Source organism: Ailuropoda melanoleuca, chromosome 8 (genome assembly GCF_002007445.2).
Source record: "Ailuropoda melanoleuca isolate Jingjing chromosome 8, ASM200744v2, whole genome shotgun sequence".
NCBI lineage: Eukaryota > Metazoa > Chordata > Mammalia > Carnivora > Ursidae > Ailuropoda > Ailuropoda melanoleuca.
In genome coordinates, this window is record NC_048225.1 from 91197298 (window position 1) to 91218087 (window position 20790).

The 20790-nt window shown below is 40.8% G+C and overlaps 1 pseudogene; it reads left to right on the forward strand.

The window, feature by feature from the left end:
* Positions 1–6675: 6675 nt before the first annotated feature.
* LOC100466000 lies at positions 6676–14861 on the forward strand (annotated as a pseudogene).
* Positions 14862–20790: the final 5929 nt, after the last annotated feature.

Consider the following 20790-nt stretch of genomic DNA (forward strand, 5'->3'; position numbering starts at 1 on the left):
ATTTGCCATCGTATTTATTCTTTGGTGAAGTGTTTGCTTAAATCTTTTGCTTACTTTGTTGAGTTTTGAGAGTCCTTTATATATTCTGGATACAAGTTCTTTATCACATGGTTTATAGATATTTTCTCCCACTCTGCACCTTGCTTTTTCATTATCTTAATCATCGGGTTTTTATAAGGACTGACTTTATACATGTAGTTCTTTGAAGGTGAAATGAACATGCTACATACATGTCAATTTGGGCATGTAATATGGAGAAGTTAGACTTGGCATCTGACACACTCAGGTTTGACCCAGTCACTCACTAACTGCTTTGTCATTAACTGTCCTGTGAGTTTCCTCATCTGTAAATGAAATAATGAATGTCAGGAGCTTAGCCGCAGTCCAGAACATTGTGAACATTCAATAATTGTAAAGATTCTATTCATAGCACAGCATTCTTTTTCCTCTCTTAGCCTTTGCCTAAGCTTTTTTTTTTTTTTTTCCTCTAGCTAAGATGACTCCTATTCTGGGGGGCTTTGCTTGACATGCTCAGTGGGGGCCAGACACCCCTTCCTGGCTCCCACTACCCTCAAACCACCTTCTGTCACTGTGTTTTAAACACAGTGAGATGTGAGCAATGCGAGGGCCAAGCTAATGTCTTTCTCCTCAAAAAATAATTCCAGGTTGTGTTTGATGAATGAATGAATAAATGAACAAATTCATCTCATGCTTTGTCTGGGAGTTCCCAGTAGACATTCCTCGGAGTATTGCCAAATTCAGTCCCTTTAATACAGCCTTAAACACCCCACATGGACGTCTGTGACTTATACCAGGACGCTGCTCACACTCCGCCAGGCACTGTGTCTTTGACAAGTTGGATGCCGAATGGAGAAACTTGAACGCTCTGCATCTATTTACTTTTACCACATGCCATAAAAATTAAAAATACATTGTAGCACAAGTGCAGTATTTAGTGTTTCACTTTAATTACATTCAAGTGTGTTGCTAAATAGTCTTGAGAAAACCTTAATGACCAGCTGTTCTACCCTTTTCCCATATGTCAGAAATGGTTTCTGAAATCACATTCTGGGACAGTAAGGTTGTATAATTAGACAGTGTATAGTTAACACTTCTAGATTTTCCCCTTAAACTGTGGACCCTTTACGCTAACATATTGCGTGATTCTGCTGGTTTGGCGCAATGCAATTAAATGACTTGCCAAACAGCGATGGAGATCTGCAAACTCCATCAGAATTGTTATCATTGCATCATTATTTCTTCATATCTTTTTCATCGTTGGGATGGCATGCTTGTGTGTGTGTGTGTGTGTGTGTGTGTGTGTTATGCAATATTCAGCATGTTTGGCTGACGAATAAACTTAGTAAAGAGGGCTGTAAATTTTTAATATTCCCTTCATAATGCCATTTATCTTGCTAGAATTAGATGTAAGAGTGGCTTTTGCATCCTTTCAAACAAAGAGCTATCGCTCAAATACATAGCAAACATTTAAGGAAACAAAACGAAACTAAAATTCCCCCAGGTCATAAGAGAAGCCAATATTTTCCATCACTTCTGGTGGGGAAATGGGGATCTTATGTACCCCCACACTGGATTTGGGAGATAGAATTTAGACAATTAGTTATTGTGAAAATAAGTCATTACTGACTTGCAGTTGCTTGACTCTGAGCTTAATGAGTTGTTTTGAAACCATAGTAATATTTTATTTGATTAAATTTGGCTAATTCTTTGATTTTTTTGAGTTTAGACAGGAGACCAAAATAGAAATACGAAGTAAGGAAATGGAAAAATTCTATCAACTAATAATATTCTTTGGTTCCCCTTTTCCTTCCCTAAAGAAAATGCCCTTGACGTTGTCCCAAATCACAAGTCAGAAGTAACTCTGATTTCTGACTGAGGATTGCCCGGATAAATACATTAAGACCAAGTCACAGCTGAAGCTTTGAGTTCTTAAGCATCACATTCTTTTTTTAAAAAAGGCTAAGAGAGATCTTTGCTGTCCTAAGACCAATTTCCAACATTTTTTTTCTTCTAAGCTTGAATTTCTGAAGACTTATTTAGATGTAAGCACTGACAGCCATAATCATCTTTTAAATCTTGCTTTGTATCCTTAGTTATAATGTTGTTCAATTAATATTCAGAATAATGGAAGCGATGTGCCGTTTTGAAAAAGACTTGAATACAGTCCAATGCTTTGGGAAACTGACTCTCGAGAGGATTAATCAGCATTTAAAACTTGCATTAATAAAAATCTGATCTTCCCCCATGCGGCACACATAATACTTTTCGTTTTTAAACATTTCGTTTAATAATACAGCATCCTTTGTCCTGATTTTTAAAAGGATTTTAAAATTGAGCTCCTTCAGATCAATTCTGCCTTGACCCTTGCACATAATTGGACACTTGCAATTTGAAAATATAAGGATGCTCTTTTGCATGGTGCACTAAACTGATTTCCATTATTGAAGAGAAGGGCAATAGTGGACGACAACTTTGTACTTAACATTTCAGTTTTTTCCCTCTCTTTATATCCAGAGAGTTTTCAATCTTTCTTTAAAGCTCAATTATCCAAACCCAGTCCTCAAGAGAAAAAGAGCTAAAAACTATCTTTAAATAATGAAAAATGAGCACTCGTGATAGGATCTTTTGCTGGAAATGGTATATGTCAAACAATATTGATAATTAGTGGTCTCTTTTTATTTGTTTTTAAATAAGCATAAATAACACTGAGTTATTTACATGTAAACAAGGATTTGGATTCTAAATTTAAAATAAAATGACATGATGGAGAGTGAACTGGGACACAGCGGACTAAGGGCTCTGTTTGGCTTCTAGCTAAATGGGAATGAAATCAATTTTAGAAACAGGGAAGAAAGCTGACTGTGAAAGCAGAATAGGGGGAAAAAAAGAAAAAAAACCCCAACAACTGCTGTTTTATCCTCGTTGGGTAATTGGTTGCTTTATGACCAGAAATCAAGTCAAGTGAGCACGTGTTTCTGCAGGTTTTCTCTCTCTCCTTAGACCAGCAGCTTGCTCTGTGGCCCAGGGCCAGCTGCTTTTCCTCTGCTGAGACCCCGTCTGACGTGGCTGACCAGAGGGAGAGAGAAAGGTCTTCGTGGTGCCAAAGGTGGCCTGGAAGGATTTTATTCTTTCCCTTGCATGATTTTAGAAAAATCTCAGAGCTTCTATGATGAAGCAGTCGACACCACAGAGAAAATTCTTATCACTGCTGGGCCTTATTAGGTTTTTATAGCAGGCACAGCAAATGGTCAATAAAGGCTTATTGAAAGAATCTCTTTAAAAGCCCTCATTAAGTGCCTGCCGGCCTGCCGGGGATGCACCAGTTTCCGCTCCGGGGGGTTTGCTCACCTGGCCACCTTTCCAACAGAGGGGGCACTGCTTTTCCTTAAGCACCAGCCTCCTTTGGTCTCCTTGAAGTCCCGTAACTGCTCTGAGCTGGGGAGTGGGGGTCACGCAGAGAAGGCGGCAAGGCTGTAGTGAAGGCAAGGGTCGCTGTCGCCCCGCGGGAGCACTAGGTATGGTGGGGGAAACGTGCGCGGGGTAGGGACAGTCAAGAGAGCAGAAGCCTGTATTTCAGACACGACCGGACAGTGAGGTGCCTGCCTCACAGGTACACCTAAGGGCATATTACACTAACGAGGATGTTACAAACATGGTTTTTTCACTCAAAAACCAGCGAAGCTTGATGGAAGCATGGGTGGCCAGTGCCTTTGACCCACAGACCGAGTACGTTTGTGCCCTGATTGCGAGCTGGTTTGAATGGAGAGAGCATGAGGGCCCCAATAGGAAAGCGCCTGTGTTTCAAAAGTCTTTCTCAGACGATTGAAAGGATTTTTGTTTGTTGGTTTGTTTGTTTTTCTTGCTCTGTTGCATTTTTTTCTCCACATGTGGCTGTCAGGGGGATAGGTGACAAAGCTGGGTCCTGGGCCTCAGGGGGTACCCTGCCTCCTTCTAGAGCGAATGGGACAACGAGGGCCTGCTTCCTGAATACACGTTTCCAGGATCCTGGCATTTGGGGAATTGGTTTAGCTTCTGGTGGCGGGATGTGGGCGGTAGATTTTACCACCCCTGTTTGGTGGTCAGATTTTGAACATTTGAACTGGCTCAAGGCCGGCTCTTCTCTGGCTCAGGATAATCTTTCTGAAATTCAGACAAGATTAGGTCAATTCCTTACTTTAAAATGTACACGACTTCCCTTAGCCTATTCAAAGAAATCTCAAAGCTTTGGCATTACCATCCCCAGACCTCCTCTCAGGCTGTTTCCTTTGCTTTTTCTTCCACTATTCTGCCCCCACATCTTGATCTCATGTCAGAGTAGCCTAGACCTCACTCCTTACACATGGGTGCTTTTCCTGACTCAGTGCTCTTGCTCAAATAATTCCCCCCTCCTTTGTACTTTGTGGGCCTGGAGAGCTCCTACTTATCCTTCAGCGTCCAGCTCAAATGCTGCCTCATTCTTATGGCTCTTCCTGGAGTTCCCTGATGCTTTCCCTGCTCTGCCTCCTTTACCTTATCCCCGCTCAAAGGCTCAAAGAAAATTAGTTACTCCTGTGGCTGCGTTTCCCTGACTATAGCATTTACCACTTAGGCTATGAGTACTTTCTGTTATTGTTTCTCCCACAAAACTGTGTATTATGCCAGAGTTGGAATATTAGTTCCAAAGTTATTTCATAAGTGTTGAAGGGAATTTGCCGTTCAATAAGCACAAAGTGTATTTCAAAAACCTTAGAACTAAAAGAATATCAAATAGTTTATAGTTAAAAGTTGATGTGTTTTCCTTAAGTCTACCAAATATAATAATTATAAGTTAAGAGCTTAGACCTACCTTAGAATTTAAAAACTGTCTTTCGAAAGTTCTCTATTTCTTTTCTACACCAGATCCTAAGATGTAATGATACATCTAATAATCATAGAAATATCTATTTTTTTTCTGATCTCAGAAAAACTTAGAATGCAGGTAGATTAATTTTTTGGTGTAGACTGTCTATCTAGTAAAAGTCCCTACCTCCAACAACAAGGGCGCTTGAATATGGATCTCTGCAAAGTATTTGATAAGATTGAATGTAAGCATTGTAAAGCTTGCTTTGAAGGAAGGTTTCTGCGCTCTGATGTGGGAAAAGCAGTATTCCTTCTGTTCATATCTGTGGTAGTGTTCGTCCCACACCCACAAAGTCACAATATTTTCTAGGCAAGTAGATCTCAAGCCTAGTTGTCTATAAGAATCATCTAGCACAGGACATGGAAAACTACAGCCCACGGCTAAATCCAGCGTGCAGCCTGTTTTTGCAACAGTAAAGTTCTATGGGAACACAGCCACACCCTCTTACTCTCATGCTGGCTGTGACTACTTTCAGGCTACAATGGCAGGGGTGAGTCTTTGCAACAAATGTTGTGTCACCCACAAAGCTGAATATATTTACTCTGTGGCTCTTTACAAAAAGATGTTTGATGACCCTTGACCTACAAGTTCCATTTTTGTTTTGTTTTTTTAAATAACCTAGATACCTGAGCCCTGCTATGGATGGATTAGTAATTGAAGGGATACATCCTGGTCATTTGTATTTTTAAGAAACTCCATCCACACGTGATTCTGATTACAGACTCCTGATTTTTATTTCTCAAGAAGTTATCCATAAATCGTGCCAAGCAAATTCTCACAGTACAAGGAATATCTCTCTAAGGCGAGCACCGTCTTTTATCTAACTTGGCATCCATAATACCTAACATGCTCCCACCATAATTAGATTCTGATAAGGCTTTTGCTAAGTGAATGAGTGAAGGGCAAGGGGAGCAGTCTTAGACTGCAGATGCTGCTAGAACCCACTAAAAATCACAATCAATTGCAGGTACCCTCTCAGGCCCTGGATATGAGCCCCATTCCTTTCCAGTGAGATTTCTTTCTTTCTTCCAACTCCAAGCTAACCTAGAAAGACACAAATGCTACTAATTCTCTGTGGATCTGAACTCTAAAAAAAATTTCCAGGAGTATCAAATGATGCATGCCTTGGTCTGCATAAACATGGTCATCTTCTCACTGCTTGGGACATTTGCGGGGCGGGGGGGGGAATCGACTCATCATGAGAAATGGTGCAGATGGCATATTTGGCATCACCAGCCTGCATAGATCAGAGATGCATTTATTTACATGACTTTGTTTGCATTGTGACCATTTATCTGGGCCCTTGCTCACATTTAACCTTTTGAAGGGTCGGGAAGGAGTGAGCCATTTTGCCCTTGGGATTGGATGGAGCAAGCCCCTTATACAGATGATGTTTGCATTTCCTCCTACCTGCAAAACACTCATTTCTTACAGCATCAGAAAACATTTGGTTATGTTATCTCGTGGGTCCAGGAGGAGCGTGGAGTGTGCCAAATTTAAGAGCCATTGCCAAATGCCATGGTTTATATTGTGTAGACAGCACGCCAGTGGAACTGGCGCGAACTAGTTGTAGATTCAAGCTCTGGCCTCAGAGGCAAAGGATCCCCGTTAGTCATTTCCAACTGGGATCACGCCCTTTGCCTTTGGTTGTGAGATATCTTTGTGTCTGTGTACAGAGCGTGGCCTGCAGGCACAGCCGATTGACCACTGTGACTGACCTCTCCTGGGCTGGGACAGTAAGCCCCCCACGTGGTACCCAAAAGGTCTCAGACCCCATGGGTGACTTGGAGCTGCTGAAAAACGGTATGGTGTCTTAGAAAAGGTCTTGGAACTTGGTGGTAGACCTGGACATACCACCCCTGCTGGGGTGAATCCCTGGAGCTCTCATCTGTAAAATGGGGATAGGTTGCTGTCTCGAACTTTGGTTTCCTCATCTTTCAACAGGGATCCTCAGAGTGGTTAATGACAGCTCGGCTCCTGCATACGAGACCCTGGGCTCCATAACTGGCACCAAGTAAACTCTCGGTGAGAGTTTTTATTATTACTATTATTATTATTGTTATTATTGATATAAGCTGCTTGCCTACTGCACATTGTGGGTGTGAAGGTGGAGCCGCCGCCCATGTGCTCTGTGAATGTGCAGAGCTCAGCAGGTGTGAGGAGCAATTGCTTCCAGGGAAGGAAATGTAAGTGCTTCTAAAGCCTATCTGTCAAAGCACATTTCAACATGGCTCCTTGGCCAAATGTCTTGCATTTTTTTAAGGGTTTATTTTTTCAAGATTTTATTTATTTATTTGAGAGTGAGAGAGAGTGAGCAAGCGAGAGCTCGAGCAGGGGGGAAGTGGCAGACAGAGGAAGAAGGAGAAGCAGTCTCCCCACTGAGCAGGGAGCCTGATGTGGGGCTTTATTCCAGGACCCTGGGATCATGACCTGAACCGAAGGCAGACACTTAATGACTGAGCCACCCAGGCGCCCTGTAAGTTTCTAATTCCAGTTAGTTAATATACAGTGTTCTATTAGTTCCGGGTGGACAGCAGAGTGACTCAGCGCTTCCATATATCACGGGATGCTCATCGCAAGTGCGCTGCTTCCTCCCCATCCCCTATTTTACCCATCCCCCCACCCACCTCCCCTCTGGGAACCATCCGTTTGTTCTCTAGAGTTAAGAGTCTGTTTCTTGATTTGTCTCTCTCCCTCTTTCTTCTTTCCCCCTTTACTCACTTGTCTCTCAAATTCCACATGTGAGGGAAATCATATGGTGTTTGTCTTTCTCTGACAGACTTATTTTGCTTAGCATGATACTCTCCAGCTCGATCCATGTCGTTGCAAAAAATGCCCAATATTTTTGAAATAATACACGATTTTTTATTTTTGTGAACTCTTAAGAGACTCTATCCCTGGATAAGCCGTTGTCCTGATGTGCTGTGGTTGAGTGAGGGGGTAGCTGATGTGCTCATGGGAATGTTCCTGACAGGAACCAGGGTGGGGCCCGCTACTGGGGCTGCACTTCCGGCTTCGTGTGAGGCGGTCACAGAGGGAGGGCAAGAGGAGTTGTACCAGAGAAGGCAAGTATGTGAGCTATTGACCTGGAGGAGAGTCAGGACAGAGAAACCATTTCCTGGGTTGCTTAAAAACATGTTACTTCATTTTGCCTGTGAGCCTTGTGGTTCCATTCTACAGGCATCTACTGTTCTGCCACTGAGCCTAGACCCCGTACAAAAGGGGCTATTCATCGAGGAAGCTGAGAAGAATTATCTCCCTCCTGGTCGAAACATGGAAAGATGGAAGGAATCATGGCCGCCCTTGAAAATGATATGAAGACGCGGATGTGTTAGAACTCGTTATTTTTTATAAGCACATTACAACGTTGCTTTGTGGAAAGATTATTGTACAATGTTGTCTGCCAGGTTTTCATGAGGAGTCTTAAATGCAAATGGAAGAAATCCCACATGCTCACAATGGCAGCCACTGGTCATGACAGTGGTGTCTTGGAGATGCTGGTGCCACACGCCTCATGGTTGGGATGCTCCCAGGTGCCCTGCAAGTCCTTGTTCCCACCACTCTGAAACACTCACCTGGGTCAAGCAATTCAGCAAGTCAGGCCAGTCAACGCACACATCTCACCTGCCTAGGGAAATTTGAGGCAGATAATATAGGTACTCAATAAAAACTTAAGACTAATATGATAATAATATTATATGATATTTGTTAAAGTCTTACTAGATGCCAGGCCCTTTCATACGTACTTTACATGTGTTGATTAATATTATCCTCACAATAGTCTAACGAGATAGTTAGCATTATTATCACCATGTTCAGAGGTGGGGAAATGTAGCCTTTGAGAACCTGAGTAACTTGGTCAAGAGCACAGTCAGCAGTGGTAGGGCTGGAATTCCACCCAGGCTGACTTACTCTGAGCCCATTAAACCATATGCTGGTGGCCCTACAGACTTGATTTAAAAGTAACATGCATCCGTTGTCGTCGTTGTCTTTGTCGTTGTCGTCGTCTTCTTCTTTTCAAAGATTTTATTTATTTGAGAGAGAGAGGGAGAGAGCACCAACAGGGGGAGAGACAGTGGGACAAGCAGACTCCCTGCTGAGTAAGGAGCCTGATGTGGGGCTTGATCCCAGGTCCCTGAGGCCATGACCTGAGCTGAAGTCAGATGCTTAACTGACTGAGCCACCCAGGGGCCCCCCAAAAGTAACATGCAGCTTTCAAGAGAAACGAAGTGTTGAATTAGGGGAATATCCGCTTAAGGTGCTTCTTTGACTGACTACATTTTAATTTTTGGCCCAACAGAATGTTTTTATGAGTATAACTTTAGTAAAAACTTAATAAAATTATGCAAAACAAATCTTAGAGCATTGTAGAGCAGGCCCTCAATGATTGGTCTGAGGCCATGGAAGGAAGGAAGGAGAGAGGGAGGAAAAGAGGGAGGTGTGGGGGAAGGAAGGAAGGAAGAGAGAGAGAAAGGAAGAAAAAAGGAAAGATAGGAGATTAATTTGATGGTATAAATAGGAACCATGTGCATCTTTATAAGTCCTCCTATTTTCTTTCTTTATGCTTCCTGCTTCTTTATAGTGTGCTCTTCTCAGAGAAGTGGCTAACAGTGCCTCGACACTGGGCCTAGTTCTGTGTCCTCCACTGTGGGGGAGGTGGGGTGACTCAGGATTACAGTAAAGAAGGGAGGATGTCTCTGTTCTCCTGTGTGCAACTCCACCCCAGGCACCGAGGGCAGCTCAAATAGACGTTCCCTTCAGCCTGGGAGCAGGACCGAACGACAGCCAGACTCTCTTGTCATCCAGTCACATCTCAGGGGTTCAGATTTGCTCAGCTCTCTGCCATCCTCCGCCCTGGCAGATAGGAGGCCTGGAGAAGATGGGGAGGTTGCTGGCCTCCGGGGGCACTGCCTGCATCCCATGGACCACCAGCACTCAGTGGTAGCAATGGATGTGGGAGATCACACCAAGATGGAGAACTCCTTCTGAACCCGAGCGTCTTCCAGCTCCACCTGCAGGGCGGACTGCACTGAGGGAGCCAAGGCTTCCAGGAGCCAGCAGAAGCTGGTGTTGGATGTACTACACAGAGCTGAGAGGCCAAGGAGCGGTGATGGGGGGGGGGGCTTGCTCTTGGATAGCACTTTGCAGAGGGCGTGCATGGTCTCCCACATCTAGAAGGGTTGCAAGGGAGATGGAAGGGAAGATTTCTGCTGGAAAGAGAGAAGCATAGCACACACAGGTCCCTGGAGAAGAGAGAGAAAATGGAAGGCACCCAAGGACAGATGCTTGCCTCACGAAGAGGTGCTCCGCTGCTCCAGTGGAGAGGGAGGAGTGCGTGGTGGGCAGAAGGAGCACATCTCCGTCTTTGCAGAAGTGCCCAGGCAGTGTCAGCTCTCAGGGCTGTGGAGGTAGAGCTCTCCTAAAGTGCTTTGAAACACAAGAGAAAGTAGATTCCACCTTCGGAGGGGCAGAAGAGGCAGTGGCGGGTGACACGACTCGCTAAGTGTTTTTCACCGTTAATTGCTGCCGCTGGGTAATTGACTTAAAGAAAGGGATAGTTTCTGTGTGCATTTGTCCATTTTGACTTTGTAGTATAGTTTTTTCAGGGGTGCTGTGGACTGCCCTGTGTCCTCCTAAAATCCATGTGAAGCCCTAATCCCCAATGTGACTCTATTTGGAGTGAAAGGAAGTAATTAAGGCAAAATAGGGTCTTGGGGTGGCATCTTGCTCTGATAGGGTTAATGTCGTGATGAGAGATACCAGAGAGCGCCTACTCCCTGTCCATCAGGTGAGAACACAGCAAGAAGGCTGCCGTTGGCTGCTGGGAGAGAGCCTTCCCTAGGAACAGGACTAGCTGGCCCCTTGATCTTGGGCTGCCCTGTCTCCAGAACCCTAAGAAAATAAATTCTTGTGTTTACTGCATGGGCTGTGGTATTTTGGTATGGCAGCCCAAGCAGACTAAGGAGAAAAAAAGAAATGCTCTAAATATCTGCAAACCCAATCTCCTGTAGGCTGTGTTCAGTCAGAGAAGATTGTAAAGTGAAGGCTTTTGGTAAAACTTTGGCTTTCTTTATGGGGGCTGATGGATTATCCCCAAACGGTCCATCTGAGCCCCAAGGTTTTTATTTGTGAGGCCAACATTTATTTTGAAAAGTCTGGATACATTTTGAAAATGAAAAGTGCTGTATGGAAAGTAGCACTATTAAAGAAGAGAGTGAATAAAAGATGAGAGAAAGAACCTAAAAAAGAAAAAAATCCTACAAAGAGGAGAATGCTTAGACTGACTTTAGTACTGAATAATTCCTTTTAAAAAAAAATTCATGCCTCCTAAGATCAACTCCAAATGGAATCATATAAACTCAAACACTAGAAACAGGGGAATTTTCCAGTGAGGGAGAACATTTGGATAATATTAGTAATTTAGTTTTCTCATAAGGAAATAAAAAGGAAATTAATTCAATGATTTGTTACAAATAGTTACAAAAAAGTACAGTTTCAGAGATTAGTGGGGAATACAGTTCCTGCTGGAGGCAACAATTCTCTGTTCTGCTAGATGGGATGAATTCTATTTTATTTGTGTTTGAGGTGGAAGAGGGGAATGGGAAGCTCTCTGGCTCCTGCCCCTTGTCCAGGAAAAGGTACACACATATAGGGAATATATTTCCTGCTTTCTCGCCTTATTGAATTTCTGTTCCCTTTTTTCTCTTGTTAATATTTGCTTGAAATTTTTTCCATCTTTATTGAGATAAAATTAATATGTAATATTGTGTTCGTTTAAGGTGTACCATGTGATGAGTTGATGCCTGTATATATTGCAATATGATTACAACAATAAGGTTAGTTAACACATCTATCACCTCACATAGTTACTCGTGTGTGTGTGTGTGTGTATGTGTGTGTATGGTGAGAACTTTTAAGATCTACTCTCTTAGTGACTTTTAAGTATATAGTATAATATTGTTAACTATTGTCATCATGGTGTACATTAAGTCCCAGATATTATTCACCCCAAAGCTGAAGGTTTATATCCTTCGACTGCCTTCACACATTCCCCTCCCCTCCCACCCCCGGTCCCTGGCAACTTCCAATCTACTGTTTCTATAATTCAGTTTTTCTAGATTCTGCATATAAGTAAGATCGTACAGTATTTGTTTTTCTCTGACTTATTTCATTTAGCATAATGCCCTCAAGGTTCGTCCACGTTGTTGCAAATAATATTCCATTATATGAATGGAATACACACGCACACATCTAGATAGATGTGTGTATAGATAGATAGATAGATAGATAGATAGATAGATAGACATTTCACATTGTCTTTTCATTCATCTGTTGATAGATACATTGTTGTTTTCATGTCTTGACTATTGTAAATGATGCTAAAATAAACCTAAGGACACAGATATCTCTTTAAGATAGTGATTTCATTTCCTTCTGATATGTGCCCAAAATAGAACTGATAAATCATATGGTAGTTTATTTTTAAGTTTTTTGTTTGTTTGTTTTGGTTTTTTGGAGGAACCACCGTACTCTTTTCCATAATGGCCATTCCTATTTATATTTCCACCAACAGTATATGTATTTCCTTCTCTTTATATTCCAGCTAGCACTTGTTATTTGTTGTCTCTTCGATAATAACCATTCTAACCTATATGAGGTGATGGCCCCTTGTGGTTTTGATTTGCATTTCTCTGACAATTAGCAATATGATGAATGTGGTAGACTTTTCCATGTACCTGTTGGCCATTTGTAGATCTTCCTTGGGAAAATATCTATCCAGGTCCCATTTTTAGTCGGCTTATTTGGGTTTTGTTTTTTGGATTTTGTTACTGAGCTTGACTTCCTTATATATTTTGGACATTAACTTCTTATCAGATACGTGGTTTGCAAATATTTTCTTCCATTCCAGAGATTGCCTTTTCATTTTTTTGATTATTTCTTTTCCTCTGCCAAACCTTTTTGGATTGATGTAGTACCACTCATTTATTTTTGCTTTTGTTTTTTGTGCTTTTGGTGTCAAATCCAAAAATCCATTGCTATGGCCAAGGTCAAGGAGCTTACACCCCTATTTTCTTCTAGAACTTTTACAGTTTCAGATCTTACATCTAAGTCTTAACCCATTTTGTGAGTAGTGTAAGATAAGGGTGTAGTTCATTCTTCTGCATGTGAATATCTAGTTTTCCCAGCACCATTTATTGGAGAGACTATCTTTTCTCCATTGAGAAGTATTAGCTCCTTTGCCAAATACTAGTTGATCATATATGCATGGGTTTATTTCTGAGTTCTCAATTCTGTTCCAGTGGTCTATATGTTGGTTTTTATACCTACATTTTTTGATTACTCTAGCTTTGTGATAGAATTTGAAATCAGGAATTGTGATACATTCAACTTAGCTCTTCTTTCTCAGGATGGTTTGGTTATTTAGGGCCTTTCATGTTTCCATATGAATTTTAGGACTTTCCCCCCCTATTTCCATAAAGAATACCATTCAAATCTTAACGGGGGTTGCACTGAATCTGTAGATCGCTTTGGCTAGCATGGACGTTTTAACAATGTTGGTTCTTCTAATCCATGAACACAGAATATCCTTTCATTTAATTATGTTTTCTTTAGTTTCTTTCATCAGTGTTTTATAGTTTGAAACTATACAAATCTTTCACCTCCTTGGTTAAATTTATTCCTAAGAAATTTTCTTTGGATGCTATTCTAAATGCTGGGGTGGGGAGGTGTCTTTATTTTGTTTTCAAATAGTTCCTTGTTAGTGTACAGCAATGCAATTGCTTCTCTTATGTTGATCTTGCTGATTAGAAAAGGAAATGAGAGCTGCAGATAGGCAAATAAGAGATATCCAAAGAGAAAAAGAAAGAGTGAAATAATCTATGAAAGATGCTGCCAAGAAGGGCCAGAAGGATGTCTGTATGGTTCCGGCTAATGACATGATAGGTCAAGGAAGGCTGTGAGCAAGCTTTGTGCATCCAAAGCTCACATGAACTCTCTGCTTATGGGGATGAAGAATCAGTTGTGGTTTGAAGGTGGCTGGTTCCTGTCCTGCACAAGAGCACCGAAGTGATGAAGGCCACTCAGAGTCTGTGAAGATCTCATCAATCCAGGGCACCATACAGGAATTCTCCAAAAAGATTGTGAAGGCTGGGATCATGGAAGAGGTGGTAGATGATATGCTTGAAAGCATGGATGGTCTAGAAGAAATGGAAGAAGCAGCAAAAGTGGGATTGATAAAGTTTTGTTTGAAATTACAGCAGGGACCTTTGGCAAAGCACCTTGTAATGTGACTGATATACTTCTGGAGACCAAAGCCACCTCAGAAAATAAGGAGTAGAAAAAAGTTTGGAAGTTGTGCAGTCCTAGCTGGCCATGCTCCCCAGTGTGGGACTGCTACCTGGGCCATCAGGTTCTTCATGGCTCACCTGTCAGATTACATACTCTCCCCTGACACAGCCACCTTTTTATGTGTCTCTTGCATTACACTTCTGCGAGAAGGCACTGCATTCTGGAGGAGGTTCTTTGCTAAAATCTCTTCACTCTCTGCAGAGGTTTTGGGATCTCAATGGGGTTGTTCTTATAAGAGGTGGTATAATAAATGTGTCATTTTCAGGAATATAAACAGAATTTTTTTCTTAAGGGAAGGGCAGAGAAACCTGTCTTCTCTCAAAGCACTTCTGGGAATAGAGTTGTTGACCTGAATGATGAGGACTGTGTACTTTTTTGTTGTTGTTTATAAACACTATATAAATAGATTTTAATGAATGTCTGCTTTAACACAGAAAAATTAAGTTTCTAGAGTTTTCTACATATAAGATCAAGTCATCTACAAAGACAATTTTACTTCTTCCTTTCTGTTGGATGCTTTTTATTTTATTTCTTGCCTGATTGCTCTGGCTTTACCTTGGCACCAAAGCCAGATAAGTCCTCTGGCTACGTCTTCCAGTACCGTGTTGAATAGGAGTGGGCACCGCTGTTCTGTTCCTGATCTTACAGGAACACTTCATCGAGTATGTTGTTAGCTGTGGACTTGTCATATATGGCCTTCATTACGTTGAGATATGTTACTTCCATACCCAATTTGTTAAGAGTTTTTATCATGAAAGGATGTTGAATTTTTAAAAATTATCCACCCTATCTATTGAGATGATTATATTAATTTTATCTTTTATTCTATTAATGTAATATACATCACATTTATTGATTTGTATTTATTGAACCATCCTTGCATTCCAATGATGAATCCCACTGGATCATGGTGTGTGATCCTTTCAATTGTTGTTGAATGCTGTTTGCTAGTACTTCGTTGAGAATCTTTGTGTCTATGCTCACCAGGGATATTGGCCTGTAGTTTTTTTCTTGTACTATACTTATCTGGCTTTGGTATCAAGGTAATGCTAGTAGCATCATGGGATGAATTTGGGAGAGTTCCCTCCTTTTCAGTTTTTTGGCAGAATTTGAGAAAGGTTGATGTTAATTCTTCTTTAAATGTTTAGTAGGATTCATGAGTGAAATAATCTGGTCCTAGGCTTTCCTTGGAGGTTTTCAATAACTGATTCAATCTCCTCACCTATTATTGGATGTAAAGATTTTCTATTTCTTTATGATTCAGTCCCACCAGGTTGCATATTTCTAGTAATTTATCTATTTCTTCTAGGTCATCCAATTTTTGGCATAAATTGTTCATAGTAGTCTCTTACGATTCTTTGTATTTCTGTATCAGTTGTAATGTCTCCTTTGTCAGTTACAATTTTATTTGAATTCCCTCTCTTTTTCTTGTTTAATCTAACTAAAGATTTGTCAACTTTATCTTTTCAAAGAACTATTAGTTTTTTTAAAAAATCTTTTTATTGTTTTCCTATTCTCTATTTCATTTGTTTCTGCTCTAATCTTTATAATTTTCTTCCTTCTACTTACTTTGGTCTTAGTTTTTTCTTCTTTTTCTAGTTCCTTGTAATGTTAAGTTGTTTTTTGAGATCTATCTTTTTTCTTAATGCATGCATTTATAGCTATGCATTCTCCTCTTAGAACTGTTTTTCAGGGCACCTGAGTGGCACAGCGGTTAAGCGTCTGCCTTCGGCTCAGGGCGTGATCCCGGCGTTATGGGATCGAGCCCCACATCAGGCTCTTCTGCTATGAGCCTGCTTCTTCCTCTCCCACTCCTCCTGCTTGTGTTCCCTCTCTCGCTGGTTGTCTCTATCTCTGTCGAAAAAATAAATAAAATCTTAAAAAAAAAGAACTGTTTTTCTGCATCCCATAAGTTTTAGTATGTTGCATTTCCATCTTTGTTTGACTCAAGATATATTTTGATTTCCCTTGTCATTTTTTTTTGACCCATTGGTTGTTCAAGAGTGTGTGGTTTAATCTCTTTCTCTGTGCCTATGAGATAAGTAGATGGTGAATATCACTATCAGGGTACTTGCTATGTTGTACGTGTATGTGTTGTATGTGTGCATTTCACTATGTGTGCTCCTTGGAGCAAAGAGTCTATGTTATTAATCTTTATGTTGCCAATGGTGGCATAATGCTTAAAAATGAGTTCTGGATGGCCATATTGGTTTTTGGATAAAGGAATAAGGGAAAAAATATAAGAAGTTTATTATTACAGGGAGACAAATAGATTTGAAAACAAATATGTTCATTAAAGGCCTTGTAAGAAGTTTACACAGGAATGCAAAAAAGAAAGGTGATCGGTTCTAAGTGATGGGTGGTGGCATGAAAAAGATTCAAAGAGTAGGTGATTTTGGAGATCATTTCAAAAAGATAAATGTTGGTTTGCTTGACAGGGATAGGGGAGGAGGTATTAGATGCATTGCAGACAGAAAAAAAGGCTGAGCAGAGATATGGCTCATAGCGGCATGGAACAGCATTGTGAACGACAGAGATGGGAGACGTGAGAAATTTGCTGTGAAGAGCAAAGGGGTGGACAGAAGTTTGATGAGAGAAAATTCTAGAGAAGAATATCTGTATGTCATGCTAAGGAGTTTGAACTTTATCTTAAGGGCAATGGAGGTCTGCTAGAGGTTTTTAAGCACAAGTGATTTAAATAGAACTGCTTGTTGTTGTTGTTGTTAAGGAAGATCTCAGTTGATGATTGTGTTCAGGGGTGTTTTACATGCTTGGGATCAGAGTAGACAAGCGTTTTAGGGAGAGGGACTAGTGGGAAGAATGTGGGAAAGCTAGAGATCAGAAAGGCTTAGTTCACCAAAACAAAACAAAACAAAACAAACCAACATTCAGGGCAGAGAGACCATACAAGGGGTACCAAAGAGGAAACGATTAGGATCATGCTGCAGCTGGGGGCACAGAGGAGAGGAGACTGACACAAGAGAGCTTGAAGAGAAAGGACAGTGTGTGGCACTGACTGGATATGCAGGCAATGGATAAGGGTCAGGTGACTCCCAGTTTGGCTTAAGTGACTTGGGTGGACAGTTATGCCACTTATGACAATAGAAGAGCAGATCTGGGGAGGGGGATTCGGTCAGTGGAGGTGCTTGTGGAATACCAGGTTGAGATGGTTCAGCAGGCAGTATGTAATCTGGGAGTGGGGTTTGAAACAGAAATGATGACATTGGTGTCAGCAGCATCTAGACCAGTGAAAGTTCAGGGAGTGAAAGAGATGACCTAGGGAAAATCTCATTCAATGTATTATGAAATAAAAACAGCACTAAAAATAAAATCCTGGGTAGGGAGAGGGTTTCAGCATTTAAGAAATGGACAGGAGCCAGAGAAGGAACTGGTGGATTTCTACATTTCTGACTGGGAAGGAGAGAGATAAAATAATAAGCAACCAGAGAGTCAAACCAAAACGAAGACCAAAGGAGTTTAAAGTTTACAAATCAACAAAGGGGAGAGGGGCAAATGCAGCAGAGGTGAACATTCTATATGAAGAGAGATGATGGAATTGGATGAAGAATGGGTAGAGGGGTAGATCTCATACCCATACATGCACGGGTAGAGGAGCAGATGGAGGGTTCCATGAAATGGAAGGAAAGGGAATAAATTGGGGGAGAGGGTAGGGAGGACTCCAGAATTAGTTATAGATGAAAGGATGGTTATTCCTATCTATTAACCCATATTTTCTCAGTAAAGTAAGAGCTAAGTTCACTTGCTGAAAGAAGGAGGGTGGATGGTTGGAAAGAAATAAGAAAATTGGAAAAAAAGGCAGAATAGGAACCTTGGGAATTGGAAGAGGACCTGCTTGGATATAAACATAGTCATGAATTGGAGGGGTTCTAATGGAATCCCATGCACGTCTTCACTTCCCTGATGGAAGACACATTTCTGACTGTCAGAAAAAAGGATGGAAATTTCCGAAGTACAGAAATTTTCTAAATAACTTGTATAACAGAAACTATATCTTAATGAAGTATGAAAATCCACAAATTTTTTTTTTATCAAAATAAAAAAGAAAAGCCAAGCAAAGTAGCCTTTGAGCTATGTTGGGATTGGGATCACAAGTACCCAAGGATCAAAGAGGAAACAACTAGTATGGACTGTGGATAGAAACCATTGTTATGATGCCCTTCCCCCTAACTAACAGACAAACAAACAAATAAAAACTACTCTAAGCCTAAGAGTAGATAGATTACACTGCTATGCTGGTAGCAAGCTAGGTTTGCAGTCTATAACTTTGGGGTGACACAAATTTAAACAGTTTTGAGTGCTTAGCAACTCGTAAGAGCAGTGTCAGATGGTAGATGGCCAGTTTGACCCAACGCTGAGGGCTTTTGTATTCTATGTGGCAGAAGGACAGAGCAGAGGGTCCTTCCCTGGAGAAGCAGCTGAGTCCTCAGTAGAAGGCCAGTGTCCAATTAAAAAGAGCCTTGGATCAAAAGCTTCAGCTTCCTTGTCCCAGTAAAACAGACAATGTTCTGGTCAGTCTAATCAAGACAAAAAATATAAATTAAACATTAATCATCAATTAAAAAAAACCTGTTCATAATCTAGTAATAGAAATGTACTATCTTGAGATTATTTAAAATTTCTCTCTGAGACAAACAGCCAATATGATATTTAGAAGTAAAATATCAGGAACATTTTTTCCTTTTTTTTTTTTTTTTCCTTAGGAGCAGTCTTATTAAAGGTAAGAGCAAGATAAAAGATGACATCATTGACATGATACTCTCTATGGAAAACCCAAAAGACTCCACCCCCAAATTACTAGAACTTATAGAGCAATTCAGTAATGTAGCAGGATACAAAATCAATGCTCAGAAATCAGTTGCATTTCTATACACGAACAATGAGACTGAAGAAAGAGAAATTAGGGAATCCATTCCATTTACAGTAGCACCAAAAATCATATGTTATCTCAGAATTAACTTAACCAGAGAGGTAAAGGATCTATATTCTAGAAACTACAGATCACTCATGAAAGACATTGAAGAAGACACAAAAAGATAGAAAAATATTCCATGTTCATGGATTGGAAGAATAAACATAGTTAAAATGTCTGTGTTATCTATACTTTCAATGCCATCCCGATCAAAATACCAATGACATTTTTCAAAGAGCTGGAACAAACAGCCCTTAAATTTGTGTGGGAACCAGAAAAGGCTCTGAATTGCCAAGGAATTGTTGAAAAGGAAAAACAAAGCTGGGGGCATCACGTTGCCAGATTTCAAGCTATACTACAAAGCTGTGATCACAAAGACAGCATGGCACTGGCACAAAAACAGACACATAGACCAATGGAATTTTGGGCAACTAATCTTTGACAAAACAGGAAAAAACATCCAGTGGAAAAAAGACAGTCTCTTCAATAAATGGTGCTGGGAAAATTGGACAGCTATATGCAAAAGAATGAAACTTGACCACTCTTCACACCATACACAAAGATAAACTCCAAATGGTTGAAAGACCTCGATGTGAGACAGGAATTCAAAAATCCTAGAGGAGAACATAGGCTGCAACCTCTTTGACATCGGCCATAGCAACTTTTTTCATGACACATCTCCAAAGGCAAGAGAAACAAAAGATAAAATGAACTTGTGGGACTTCATCAAGATAAAAGCTTCTGCACAGCCAAGGAAACAGTCAAAAAAACTAAGAGGCAGCCCACGGAATGGGAGAAGATATTTGCAACTGACACTACAGATAAAAGACTAGTATCCAAGATCTACAAAGAACTTCTCAAACTCAATACATGGGAAACAAATAATCAAATCATAAAATGGGCAGAAGATATGAACAGACACTTTTCCAACGAAGACATACAAATGGCTAACAGACACATGAAAAAATGTTCAAAATCATTAGCCGTCAGGGAAATTCAAATCAAAACCACCTTGAGATACCACCTTACACCAGTTAGAATGGCAAAAATTGACAAGGCAGGAAACAACAAATGTTGGAGAGGATGTGGAGAAAGGGGGTCCCTCTTATACTGTTAGTGGGAATGCAAATTGGTACAGCCACTTTGGAAAGCAGTGTGGAGGTCCCTTAAAAAGTTAAAAATTGAGCTACCCTGTGATCCAGCAATTGCACTACTGGGTATTTACCCCAAAAATACAGATGTAGTAAAGAGAAGGGCCATATGCACCCCAATGTTCATAGCAGCATTATCCACAATAGCTAAATCGTGGAAGGAGCCGAGATGCCCATCAACAGATGACTGGATTAAGAAGATGTGGTCCATATATACAATGGAATATTACTCAGCCATCAGAAAGAACAATTACCCAACATTTGCAGCAGCATGGATGGGACTAGAGGAGATTATGCTAAGTGAAATAAGTCAAGCAGAGAAAGATAATTATCATATGGTTTCACTCATTTATGGAACATAAAAAAGAGCAGGAAGATCGGTAGGAGAAGGAAGGGAAGAATGAAGAGGGAGTAAACAGAAGGGGGAATGAACCATGAGAGACTATGGACTCTGGGAAACA